Raw genomic sequence first — 14145 nt, 5'->3', positions numbered from 1 at the left:
GGAGTGTGGTGTGTTCTCCCTGTGTCTACGTGGGTTTCCTCCGGGTGACTGTCTGTGAGGAGTGTGGTGTGTTCTCCCTGTGTCTGCGTGGGTTTCCTCCGGGTGACTGTCTGTGAGGAGTGTGGTGTGTTCTCCCTGTGTCCTGTGTGGTGGGTGGATTGGTGACTCAAAAGTGTCCGTAGGTGTGAGTGAATGTGTGTGTGTTGCCCTGTGAAGGGCTGGCGCCCCCTCCAGGGTGTATTCCTGCCTTGCACCCAATGATTCCAGGTAGGCCCCATCGCGACCCTGAACTGGATAAGGGTTACAGATAATGAATGAATGAATGAATGAATGAATGTAAACCACCATACACTAAGTGCAACGCACACAGTACAAAATTCTCCCAAAAACAAAACACACATTCACAACATATGGTTGCTCCCTACACACGCTCCCTAGCCATACTTGGCACTGCCACATAATATAAAAATGCCAGCTCGTACATTCAAATCAGATGATCTAGGATGGAAGGCAAACTGAGGACACCTATTATTTTAAATATCTTCTGCTTAAAATCCAGCATATTTTGCCAGGGGTAAAACCCCAGCATGCCCAATGTTTTGGGGTAGATGATTTTATTGCTGCCAGTGTATCTACTCTAGTAAAGTTACCAGGCTGAACCCATGTACTTTTCTGTTGTGAAAATCTGTTCAGCGACTCATTAATGGGTCTTAAAAGAACAAGTTGGTGTTTTCTCGGTGCATGTGATTAGCGCCCAGCTCTGCTATCTAGTCTGAGTTTTGTGCTCGGCAGGCTCTGTGGTGTCAGCTGGAGCTGGCGGTGCTGTACGTGAGCTCTGGGAGATCTTCACCTGCAGGGAGCATGCTAGCACTCTGTTTAGCATGCACAGTAGATGACAGGAGAGGAGAGAAGTGGAGGAGGAGGGTCTCTCCAAACAAACTGCAAATGAAAGCAGGATGAGGGATCCCAATGGGGGGAAGCCCGATAAACCAAAGGCTCTGAGATTCCTCAGTCGCCTGTGGCGCTGGTGATCGTGACCGCTCAAGAAAAGCTCTTTTTAGAGGCGCTGAGTAAAAACAAGGAAAGTGTTCTGACGCAGAAGGGATCAGTTGATATCTCCATGTCTGATACTTACTGACATATCAGTCCAGCACCTACTGCAAATTCTTATCCCCATTTCACCCTGCCCTTCAATGGTCAGGACTCCCCCAGAGCAGGTATAGATTGGGTTGTGGATCATTCTCAGTGCTGCAGTTACACTGATTGTGATTGGTGTGTTAGCGTGTTGCGCTGGTACAAGTGGATCAGACACTGCAGTGCTGCTGGAGTTTTTAAAACCCTCAGTGTCACTGTTGGATTGGGAATTCTCCACCAAGCCAAAAATATCCAGCCAACAGCATCCTGTGTCTACTGATGACACTATAAACTCCCAGTGTGGGACCTAGATTCAAGGTCCGGATTGAAGACCTCTAATCTAAACCCTAGCTACACTGTAAAACAAAATGAAAACACTGTGCTGTATCTTCAGTATTGTATCAACTTATACTGCGACCAGAAATAATACGTGGAGACGGAATTATAATACGTGAATGTTATCCTCCATGTGTGTTGAGCTGCAATGACACTGTGTTAGCATCAGTCCTGAAATGCCTTCGCATTCATTCATCCTGTTCAGGGTCTTGGTGGGTCCAAAGCCTACCTGGAATCATTGGGTGCAAGTCATAAACACAAAATGGACAGAACTGTGGGAGGAAACCACCTCTCCACCCGCAGAGCCGCCATGTCGCCCAGTCTTGGTGTATCTCGTATGTGTTAGCCCGACCTGTAGAGAGCGAGCTAGCGCATGAGTCCGATAATTAGTCAAAATTAAGTAGCACTTGTACAGAAAACCCCCACAGTACTGCTCGATACTAATCTATCAACTGTGCCTCGATAGTCACTGGAGGGGCAAGTGAGGCCATGCTAAAAGGAGCGATTGACGTAGTGGAGAACATGGGATAACCCATGCTGCTGGTGTGCGAGGATGATTAAAAATACATCACATTGTTTCTCAAGGTCTTGGCGCGCTGACAAAACACTGAGTCGGGGAAAGAGAGAAAGAAAATCAATGGAATCAGAAGGAGAAACCTCAAGACATGTTCCACTTCCCAGCAGCTATCATCAAGCTCAGCTAAATCCCATTAGCCACAGCCGTTTGGACGTGTGTGCGAGAGTGAGTCACGCTCTGAGGGAAGGACTCAGAGCTGAGATTAAGCCGTGGATCCTAATGAATCTAATGAAGTGAGTGTGTGTGTGTTATTATAAACTGTGCCGTGGTGTTTGAAGTAGCCATTAGATGGGGATAGTCCTGCCAATGCCTGCTAATTGAGCAGGGAGATAGGAGGCCTTTCTGTGTGTGTGTGTGTGTGTGTGTGTGTGTGTGGGTATGAGATAAAAGACGGCTCAAAGGCCGAGCCCCCCTGTTGTCTGTGTGGGTGATGGATGGCCATTACATCTACAGCCTGTTAGCTTCTCAGCCTCACACACACATGTGCAGGCCAGTTTGGAGGGAAAGTTTCCTCATTATCCTCACAGTCATTCTCTCCGTCTCGGGGGAAGTTTTCGTACACACACACACACACACACGTTCTCTTTCCCCTTCTGCTGTGCACTGTCACTGTATCCAGCGCCAGGGAGCCGCCGCGCACAGAGACACAATTTAAATGCAAATGCTTCTTCCATTTAAAATGACAAAGCTTAAATGTGTCATGGCATGGAAATGATTTGTGTGATTTGGGCCAAGAGTAAATCTCCAAAATGATCACGGCTCACACCTCCAGCTTTTAATTCAATTCCATCTCCAAGCTGTATCCGAGCGGACATTTCCTTCCTTGCCTTCTGCATAATGCACTTTATGTTTTCCCTTGTACATACCTCAAGGCCTGATACATAATGACAAAGCTACAAACTCAATTACAGAATTTGCTAAATGTGATTAAAAAATAAAACAGTGTTTAGTCAATTCTAGGTTAAATAGAAATCACAGAAGGTGTCTCCCAACTGGTGCAGCGGTCCAAGGGTTGGACAGCCCCCTCTCCTCCCATTACTGCTCACAGTGCTAGCTAGCATAGTGCTACATTCATTCATTATCTGTAACACCTTATCCAGGTCAGGGTCGTGGTGGGTCCAGAGTCTACCTGAAATCATTGGGCGCAAGTGGGAATACACCCTGGAGGGGGTGCATAGTATGTACCATTAAAGGCACGGCAGTGCTGTTAAAGTCCTGTTGTTTTCCCTATAGGAACATTTCATTCTCTTCTCCAGAAGGAGAGGTGAATGTTTGTGAGATTTCATTAGAGACCTGTGTGATATAAAACAATACAAGACCTGGAGATGAAATGGGGCATATGAATATAAATTAATTAAGCAGGTGATACAATTATGTTCCCTAGTGAAAGGTACTGAAAGGGTACCACCACAGTGACCATTTTTCTGACATTGTAGGCATGTTATCTGATGTAACAGATCTGGGCAGTTTGCATTCTCCAAAGTGCTAAACTGTTGAGTGGTGTTGCATCAAGTGGCAGTTAACAAAAAAAAAGGCAACTCACCTGTCATGGAGGCAGCACAGGTTTCCTTCCACCCTCCTGAAGATGGTGGCACTGTGAGTGATCGAGGAAATTGGAGATGGTAATAATTGGGTAGAAAATTCACCCAAAAACAGCTAATACAGTAAAAAAAAAAAAAAGAAATCACAGAAAGATCCACAATAGTTAATGGTTTGCTTTTTTTAACTTGTCTTTTTGTTTGTTTATACAGTACAAGTCAAAAGTCTGCACAACCCCAATGATGGTCTCAAACACATTAAGAAGGTGAGCAGTTCTACAAATTAACTCTTAACGAGGCCACAGCTGTTCACTGAAAAACGTTCCAGGTGATGACCTCATGAAGCTGAGTGTGTGCAAAGCTGTCATCAAAGCAATAGCGGGTACTTTGAAAAATCTACTACTCTAATTAATGTCGTCCATATTCATTTACGATGTAGAAAATAATATAAAACAAAGAAAAACAATTGAATTGAATGATGTCCAAACATTTGACTGGTATTGTACATTCACAATATTTAGAAAATGGCCCAAAACTATATGGTACTATATATATATATATGACACAAACAGCTTAAAAAAAAAAACAAGGAAACACGAGCAGAGATTGGCACAAGCTGCTTTCACACGCTAATTTAATTTTAGGTATGAATAAAGTTTTATCTTATACCACAATGTAAACAAGTTCCCACCACAATTGACAACCACCAAACAATGACCCAACTCTATGAGGGTTGGAGTGAATGCAAATATTGCAAAATGCCATGGATCCTGCTACAATATTTATGTAAAAATTTATTTAATAAGATAAAATGAGGGTGGCACTGTGGCGCGGCAGGTAGTGGGGGTTGTGGGTTCGAGTCCCGCTCCGGGTGACTGTCTGTGAGGAGTGTGGTGTGTTCTCCCCGTGTCTGCGTGGGTTTCCTCCGGGTGCTCCGGTGGGTGAGTGTGTGTGTGTGTTACGCCCCCTCCAGGGTGTGTTCCCGCCTTGCACCCAATGATTCCAGGTAGGCTCTGTACCCACCGTGACCCTGAGCTGGATAAGGGTTACAGATAATGAATGAATGAAGATAAAATGAGAAATACCTCTACATATTGTATTGTAAACAAAGGATTGTATGTTTTATGAATCAGTTCTTTCTGTTTTCTTTAGCTTTTCACACACAGTCGGTTTGTAGATGCAATAAGCTGTACCATTTCTGCCAAATCAAAAGCACAACCCTCACACTGGAAAAAGTACGTCACAGCTCACTGCTTTCTCAACACAGTGGTCTTCGGTGGGGCTTTGATCTGCAGCAGCAGGCTCAGAAATGTTTGCTCATTCAGTGAGTTGTAGAGTTTAAGACAGAACAACAAAGTTCTAAGAATAGTGCTGCACAAACGCACACACATTAGCTGGACGTCACACTTGCGTTTTTCAAGGCAGTGATGGAAAATAGCTTGGAAATACTCTAGGACTTGTTCTTAAAAACAATGAATTGGGGTCGCACAAGGTTTAGCACCACAGCTTTCTTCACCACATGGCACATTTTGTCATTTCCTTAGTACCTTAAGCAATAGCATTAACTACACAGCCTGGCTATTTCCACGAGCTAATACTAATGCCTCATGCTCTTTGCTCTTACAAACCAGTGAACTTGAGCAGATCCGTTTCTATCTATAGAATATCTAAGCCCCATGTGGGGATTGAGGGGCATGCAAGAGGTTTGCAATTTCCCAAGGCAATGACCAAAAAAAGTAAAAAGCTGAAGAGGAAAAATTACAAGTATTAATCAATCAGATTGGTATTTTTTTAATAAATTTATCTGCAACTTGAAGAGATCTGTCCCTGAAATTACATGTATTACACAGTGATAAGTTTGAGTCGTGCACAACATGTCTAACACACATTTATAGTAATTTATATTTAATTAGAATATAATTTATACTTATGTTCCATTTATATTCAGCTCTCACCTGCACGGCTCCTTTTCTAACATTCAGTGCATTATTTTGGTGCAGAAGCCATAGTTTCATCACCTGTATGGCGCACTAGAGCTATAAGCAAGCTATTAAAGACAGCCTGCAGTCGCTTCAAGTGAACAGGTGCGTGTGAACAGGCAAAGAATCACATGCACTTTGATCTGACCATTCACATTCGAGTGGCTAATATGAATCTTTCTTACGACATATGAAAGCAACTCAAATCTGTTTTAAAAATATCAAATTTGACATGTTCAAACAGCCCAGAAAAAAAAATCAGATCTGTGTCACATAAAGCAATACATATATATATATATATATATATATATATATATATATATATATATGAATCGAGTCACATAGCAATAATGACCAAAACAATCTGCAATAATTGGTGTCCAATTATTAATTATTTTCCGCAGCCATTAGGTTTACATTCAGGTTTGATCTTCATAAAATGGTTGAATATACAGGGTTAAATCCAAGCACACCATTGTTTTTCTTGTGAAATTCCCAATATGTTTGATGTGTCACATGACCCTCTTCCCATTGAAAAACAAAAGTTGGATCCAAAATGGCCGACTTCAAAATGGCCGCCATGGTCACCACCCATCTTGAAAAGTTTCCCCCCTCCCATATACTAATGTACCACAAACAGGAAGTTAATATCACCAACCATTCCCATTTTATTAAGGTGTATCCATATAAATGGCTCACTCTGTACATAAAAGCCTACATTTTTCTGGGTCTGTGGGTTCAACTCCCATCTCGGGTCACTTTTGTTGAGGAGTTGGTCTGTTCTCCCTGTGTAAAAGTGTCCATAGATATAAGTGTGAGATGCTCTGCCTGTCCAGACTATGTTTCTGCCTTGTGTTCAAAAATTCTGGGCCCACAGAGACCCTGAACAAGATGAAGAGGTTACAGAATATTAACGAATTAATGAGGTCAAAAGGATTCAGTTAGTTCCTTAAAAAATTTAATTTATCTTAAATCATGTGTAAGGTTAACAGCTACACAAACACAATCTTTCACACTTTTAATCACTGCATACAATTAATTCTCTGACACTGAGTGAGTTTTCATCATTTGCATTTTTCCATGTGATTTCTTTGCAGTGTCTGCTGCTACAATTGTTTCACAACCTCATTTTGAATTTACAGTGGAACCTCTACTAACAAACGCCTATACTAACGAACTTTCCAAGATACGAACCAGGCATTTGAATATTTTTTGCCTCCACCAACGAACCACGACTCTAGAAACGAACCCGAGCCTCCACCGAGCCGGCGGCTGGAAATGGCCGCTGACCCAAATAGGCGAGTCTCCCAGCGCCCAGACTTGAGTGAGCTTTTAAGATTAGCAAATTGTAGCTTTAGCAATTTACCATTAGTGTAAATAGCACACATCGAAATTTGTGCTAAGTTACGCCGTATCTACGCTTCGTCTCCCCACATTCACCACCTACTCTCCGTTATTACCCCCCCCACCTCCCGTCATACAGCCAGTGCCTGTGTTACTCCTCCAGCCAGTCGTCACGTCTTCAAGGTAGCGATGTGTAACCACTTACAACTTTTCCACTGTATTTCTCTTTTATTTTCAGTAACGCTACATGTATTTTTTTACTAATTTGAGAGTGTTGTAAACATATATCAGTGCAAAAAGGGTGACTTTCGGGGTGGGGGCTGGAACGCATTAATCGTTTTTCCATTATTTTAAACGGGGAAAATTGACTCGAGAAACAAACTTTTCCACTTACGAACCGGGTCACGGAACGGATCAAGTTCGTAGGTAGAGGTTCCACTGTACTCTGAACTGAGTACTGGTTAACAATTAATTGTCAACAATTCACTGTCTTTGTATCTTGTCCCTGTACTCACATTAGGTCCATTTGTATTTATTGTGCTCCTTGTGGTCCTTTATATATATTTTAGGACTTATGTATTTGTCTGCACTGTGTATACTGTAATGTTTGCACATGTTCTGTGTTGCACCATGGTCCTGGAGGAATGCTGTTTAGTTTCACTGAAATCACTTGAATATAAACTCTTGAACATGTAAATAACATTATCCCCGTATACTTCAATAAAATATTGCAATAAGTAACGTAAGTGTTTTCAGTTGTAGTTTACTATTATTATTAATCCTCCTTACAGTCGTTTTAAGGGATCTACACACTGGCCTTTGTTTTGAGGAGAGTACATTTGGCTAATCTGAAATCCATACATCCACTGAGAACCTACAGGTAGCACATTCTCAAGCGTTTCACTTCTAAAACCTTGATGCCAGATTCTCAAAAGCTTTCCTAAGAAAAACAAGACAAAGGATCTCAAGCCACACGTCCAGAGGTTCAGTCCTTAAATGCAATTCTCCAGAAATCTTAAGAGGTTCCCAGATATTGTCTTAAGAATGTCATAATTATTTTCTCAATAAAGTCTTCACAGTTTTTCCTTCTGCAGGCAGTTTGTAATGAGCTTTTCTTGCAGCATTTTACAGTTTTAAATGCCAGGAGCTACATTTTTAAACCTGGACTGTACTAAAACAAGTGTGAGTCTTTCGTAAGAAAGAATACAGGATTTTGGAACATAACTATTCCACTTATCTTAGGTATTAAATAAAGATAAAAAATAAAAATACATTTAAGAACAATTTCTTTCTTAAGACACATGTGAATCTGTCCACTGAGCAGATATTATCATTTATTAGTTATTTATAAGATTATTACTACAATTTTATTTGGGTGTGGGTTCCCCAAGTAGGATGTGGCTTAGAGCCCCCAATGTTCGGAAATAAGTTTGAACTGGAGTTCCACATGGTTCCATTTTAGGACCCATGCCTTTATGAAAACGTGTCAAGTTTTGGCAGTCGTTGAGGAACAGTGTTCTTAAACTTCGGACATATTCTTTGGGAAAGGTCCAGGCCCAGACCCATCCGTCTTCTGAATGTGTCTGATACCGAGTCACAGATATAATGCTCTGTACGTAGTGGTTTTAAGGGTCTCCCTCCCATTAGCGGAGGTGGGTTTTTTGTGTGTGTGTGTGTGTATCAAGTGTATCTGACGATGATTGTGCTCCACGCTCTGCCTCGTGGTGTCAGAGCCTGTCAACCTGATGATGGCTCTAATTAGACTCGGCGCATTGTTATTGTTATGTATGCTATTGTTTCCTAACCCCCTCCACTTCCTTTAATGGAAAATCAGACAGGCATGAAAGTGTGAAGAGCTCTGGCTCCCAGCTCGTGCATTTTGATAAATCTAATGACTCCTGCTCCTCCTACGTAGAAACGGCTAAGCACATTTCCATGGAGAAGATAATCAAGTAAAAAAAAAAAAAAACCACAGTAGATGGGTATTGATTGCAGCTTTGTAGTATATGAGTTTCCAGTGGGCCGAAGGGTTTCGATTCAAATGTGTAGAACAACATTCATTTTAAACAGCTGATGTGTAATCGTTCCTGGAGGAAGGATGAAAACCTTTTGTGAGGACAAGCATCAATGCTGGGATGTGCTCCTAGGGCTGACACTATGGCTTCTACCAGCAATCAAGTCATCTACTCACTACCCTGACAATTAATGAAGATATAAAATAGATGAATGAACTTGATAAAGATAAGACGATCTAGTGTTTACTATTACTATTTACTACTTCAAGGATTATACCGCACCTATGAGAGCATCAGTGAGGTCAGGTACTGATGTTGGATGATTAGTTCTGATCAAAACATCACACCAACTCATTCCAAAGCTATTGAACAAAGCTCCATCACACCCCTGAACACAGGTTCGGTGCTGCACCACCTTCAATTTTCCTGCTGGTCCAGGGGAGGGATTCAGCAATGTTCTGGCCATAAGGCTGCTTCTCTTACATTTAGGCCACATTTACTTGGGTACATTTAGGGTGTTTGCTCTAAGACTGTGTCCGCAGGTTAAATCACATGAGGAAAGCAGGTGCACACAAAGTGTCATTGATGTGAAGCCTAATACAGCACCCCCTTGTGGAGCAATGTAAAGTGATTATGTGAAAGAGCAGCCCTTGGGTTGCAATTCCTCTCTGTGAGTAAATGAGTGTTAGTGAGTGAATGAGTGAGTGACAAGTGCTTCAAGTCTAAAACCAAGTGAAAGATACAGGTCCAGTTCTGAGATCGATGACCGATCGCTGCTGTATTTTGTACTAAATGTGAAGAATGTGGGCAGCACAGTGGCGCAGCAGGTTAGTGTCGCAGTCACACAGCTCCAGGGGCTTGGAGGTTGTGGGTTCAATTCCCGCTCCGGGTGACTGTCTGTGAGGAGTTGATGTGTTCTCCCTGTGTCTGCGTGGGTTTCCTCCGGGTGACTGTCTGTGAGGAGTGTGGTGTGTTCTCCCTGTGTCTGCGTGGGTTTCCTCCGGGTGACTGTCTGTGAGGAGTGTGGTGTGTTCTCCCTGTGTCTGCGTGGGTTTCCTCCGGGTGACTGTCTGTGAGGAGTGTGGTGTGTTCTCCTCGTGTCTGCGTGGGTTTCCTCCGGGTGCCCCTGTTTCCTCCCACAGTCCAAAAACACACGTTGGTAGGTGAATTGGCGACTAAAAAGTGTCCATAGGTGTGAGTGTGTGAGTGAATGTGTTGCCCTGTAAAGGACTTACCGCCTTGTGCCCAATGATTCCAGGTAGGCTCTGGACCCACCGTGACCCTGAACTGGATAAGGGTTACAGATAATGAATGTATGAATGAATGTGAAGAATGTATTTTATTGGAGAGTTCACTAAGAAGAGCCTAACAAAAATCACTATCAGTATTGGTCACATTCACTGAGGACTATCTGACCAATCTGTGATGTCAGTGGAGGTATAAAAATTCATATTGTGAGAAAAGCAATGACCCTGAAATGGAGCCTTGAGGAACTCCCAAAGAAACTTAAAAATGTATATGTCAAATCGTTCATCCAAAACTAGTTTCTAGGTTCCATTTTAAAACCCCTATATTTCTCACAACATGAGGTCAAGGTCTCATGACTTAATCCATCTAAAGTAATTAGGCCTGAAGGAGATCAACATTATTGAACGCTTCACTGAGACTGAGTTGGACACCAATGAATCAACATTCAAAGCTTCAGGTCATTCACTGCACAGTGCAGCACTGTCTGTGGAATATTGTTAGAGCTATAGCTGCTTTAAGGTGGGAAACAGACATTCAGACGTGTGCACACACAGCTTGTACACTGAAGTTGCCACAAAAAGAGCCTCAGGTCCCAATGCCAAGTGTTGGGGTAGAAAGGCCTTAGCATTGGGCTGTGGAGCAATGGAACAGCATCCACTGGAGTAGGAGTAGAGGCTGGTAGTGCCTCTTGATACCCTTGACTCCAGAACAAATGTTGGATGGGCAGATCGAGACCATCTGTCTTCATGTCCAGCTCACTGACCAGAGAAGTTTTAAATTCTATTCCCAGGAAGATCTCATTTAATAAAGAAAAGGGATTTCAGCATTAATTCTGTTTGTCTGCCACCTGTCGGACTGGGTTTGACCCCTGTGCCGTGACCTGTTCTTACTCATCCCACTAATCACACTAATGACCACTCAGCTGGACAGAGTCCCGGTCCCCCACAGCAGCGTAACACTGAGATCATCCTCACTGCCACAGACAGTGATCCTCGCTCGCCCATCCTCTCATGATCTATGATGCTTTTGAGAGGAAAAACAAAGCCAGACTCTCTTTTTTTATCCCTCTGCTCTCTTTAACTCTCTTCTTTTCCACCTCTTTCAGTACCACCCTCTTCTTCTTAACATCTGTACCTTTCTTTTCTATCACTCTCACCTTTTCTCTATCCCTTCTTAGTTTCTCAGATTCTATTTCTCTCCCTTCTCTCACACCTTCAGGGTCTCGTCACTCGCTCCCTTAATCTCCATCTCTCTTTTACTCCACCCCTCTCTTTCCCACACCCCCCCCCTCCCCCTCCCCTGACGAATGTATGACAGCTGCCTGAAATAGTAACATGATCAGGTGACAGTAATGATCTGAGATTCGTCATCAGCGATTAACACAGAAAACACTGCAGTGGAACATAATGAGGTTAAATGGATTCTTCTTTTCAAGAAAGCACTTTATTTAATGTCCTATTGTGATGATACGGGCCTTGATCTCCTGACTGCAGCCCTGATGTTTGGGAGGAGGACGACTAATCCATTTTCCAGCAGTAACCATTAGCCCCATTGTTTCCCTTCATTCATTACGGCACGTTTCCAACAAAAGAAAAGCTCACGCCGACTTTTATTTGAGCCTCGGGAAACTCTGCACCCATTTCTCATACACAAGACTGTCATATTTCACCTGGCTGAGTGAGGAAAATGCAATCCCTCTTACTGTCTTTCCACTGAACCTCAGGAGAGATTCTCACCAGTCTCACTTACTGCTGATGGGTTTGTTAAACTCTCGGTGAAGACAATAGAAAGCGCCAACCCTGTGCTAAGAGAATAAAAGTACAAGGGAAACTTTAGAGACACACAGAGAAGTGTGTTAAAAATATATCCATAAAAAAACTACTGCATTTTAGAATCTGCAGCTGTAAAAGGTTCTGCATTGTTCACACAATAGAAACAAGACCACGCAGTCAGTTTTATGTGGTCTGTCTAAGACAGAATACATGAGGTAAAAACGGTCATTCTGATTAGGTGCTCATCTTACATACCTTTTTAACTGCCCACCTCCTCGTCGGAGACTCTCCAATCACAAAGCTGGACCTGCGTTTATTTGAGGGGGACAAAGACGAGGTGAAACCAAGTAAAACAAACATTACTAGAGATGCTAGCGGCTATCTGCGGGTTCAAGCACTAACTGGCTTAATATGGCAGTCAAGTCAAATCTGACAACTCCTGTACTATGAATTGATCGGGAGAGGATGTATTGACATTTGTGGCTATGGCAAAATTGTTAGACACTGAACCAAGTAGGTATGTGCAGTGTCGAAGAGGTTCATTTGCATATGGTGGCCACATTGAATCGAAATTTAACGTTTTTTAAACCTTCAGACTCCAACAAACATGTTGGCACCAAGCTCAAGAGAATTGGACAAAAATCCCCAGACTAGTTCGCAAAAGTAGGTTTTGCTAATTATGCAAATTAGTGCGAAATTAAAGTGGGTGGAACTCAATTTTGACTAATCCGTTTTTGGTTTGTCAGGACCCAAGGAATCAGGAAAAAAATTTGTATTAATTTTTTCTCTATGCCTCACGGTTAAGGAGATATGAACCTAAACGCCTTTCGCTTCACTATAGCGCCACCATTAGGCCAATCAGTGTCATTTTTGTTGTCCTCCGAGATGCACACAAACTACATCTACCCTCCAAGTGGGGAGTCTGTACGACCTATGGTCTCTTCCGCACAATGACTTTTACAGAAGAAAAAGAATAATAAGAAAAAACGTAACAAAAACAATAGGGTTCTACGCTAATATGCTATATACGAGTGCTCGACCCTAACAAGCACAGAGAAATAAGAAAAACCAGAACTTCTGCTCCTTGTGCCTCACTCCTGGGCTCTCGCACTGAACTGAGCTGAGGCTCATCATCATTTAAAGGAACATGCGCTGAAACTGGTCAGTAAAGCTTCATCCAGTCACGTGCAGTTCTTATATGGCCCACAATTACAGTGTTGAGTCAGACTCAGCCACACTTTATATAGCCCAGAAATCAGGCTTGCTGTAGAACAAATCCCGGTCCAATTGGTCCATATCTGTCCCACACAACACTTTGCAGTGTCCTAACTGAGCTGCAACTGATGATAATAGCACAGATGAGGCCCAAACCAGCTATCTGGGGGAGAACATTTGGAAAGGGGCTATAAAATGTTCCTTTTAATATTACGCCATTAAAGTACCTTAGTAAAACAAGTGTTAAAATGATCTGAGGACTAGGGCAGCCTACTCATCGGTAACAAATGCTGTCTAGGCAGAGAGCTCACTAGGTTTTGAGACAGACCTGTAGCGTAGCTCACTTCAGAAGCTTTCACCCGCAGTGACAACAGAGTTTCAGTCTGAGCTTTTTTCTGCTTTTCCAGAGTCTCATGTTGTGTTAAAAATATCTTTATGCTGTTTTTTTTCCCCAGGAATATAGCTTATTATCACACATGTGACATCTCAAAGTGACATGTTCCTCGAGTCGGAGACGGACTGTAAAAAGACCCTTTTTGAACGTTACCTGCACACGCCCACAAGAGCCATATTGTCCAGGGCGCCGTGTCAGCTCCAGAACACTCAGCCGAACAAACGACAGATGGAAGCGTTCTGTTTTTTCTGGGAAAAAGGCAGAGAATTCAGTCTGACGAGCTGAAAATAGGGCCTGAATCAGAGATGGCTGTTGTTTTGAATCTGCTTTGAGGTAGGGGCCTCTTGAGAGCACTAATCTCCGCTGATGGCTTCTGAAACGTTAGCCTTTGAAGCTGCATTCGAGGAGGAATCGTGACGTCTTGAGCTCTGAAGCAGCAGCAGAACTTCAAAAAACTCGGTGAATCCACCGGCCGTACGCCTCCCAAGCTCGGACGGGATGGAGACCTGGAGTAGATGAAGGGGCTGATAGTGTAATGATACAATTGTAATTGATAGAAGAACTCCCCCTGGCTGGCTAGCCTGCTAGCGTTT

This window comes from Hoplias malabaricus, chromosome 9 (assembly GCF_029633855.1).
Source record: "Hoplias malabaricus isolate fHopMal1 chromosome 9, fHopMal1.hap1, whole genome shotgun sequence".
Taxonomy (NCBI): domain Eukaryota; kingdom Metazoa; phylum Chordata; class Actinopteri; order Characiformes; family Erythrinidae; genus Hoplias; species Hoplias malabaricus.
The sequence above is the reverse complement of the archived record's forward strand: the minus strand, read 5'-3'. Positions refer to the sequence as shown.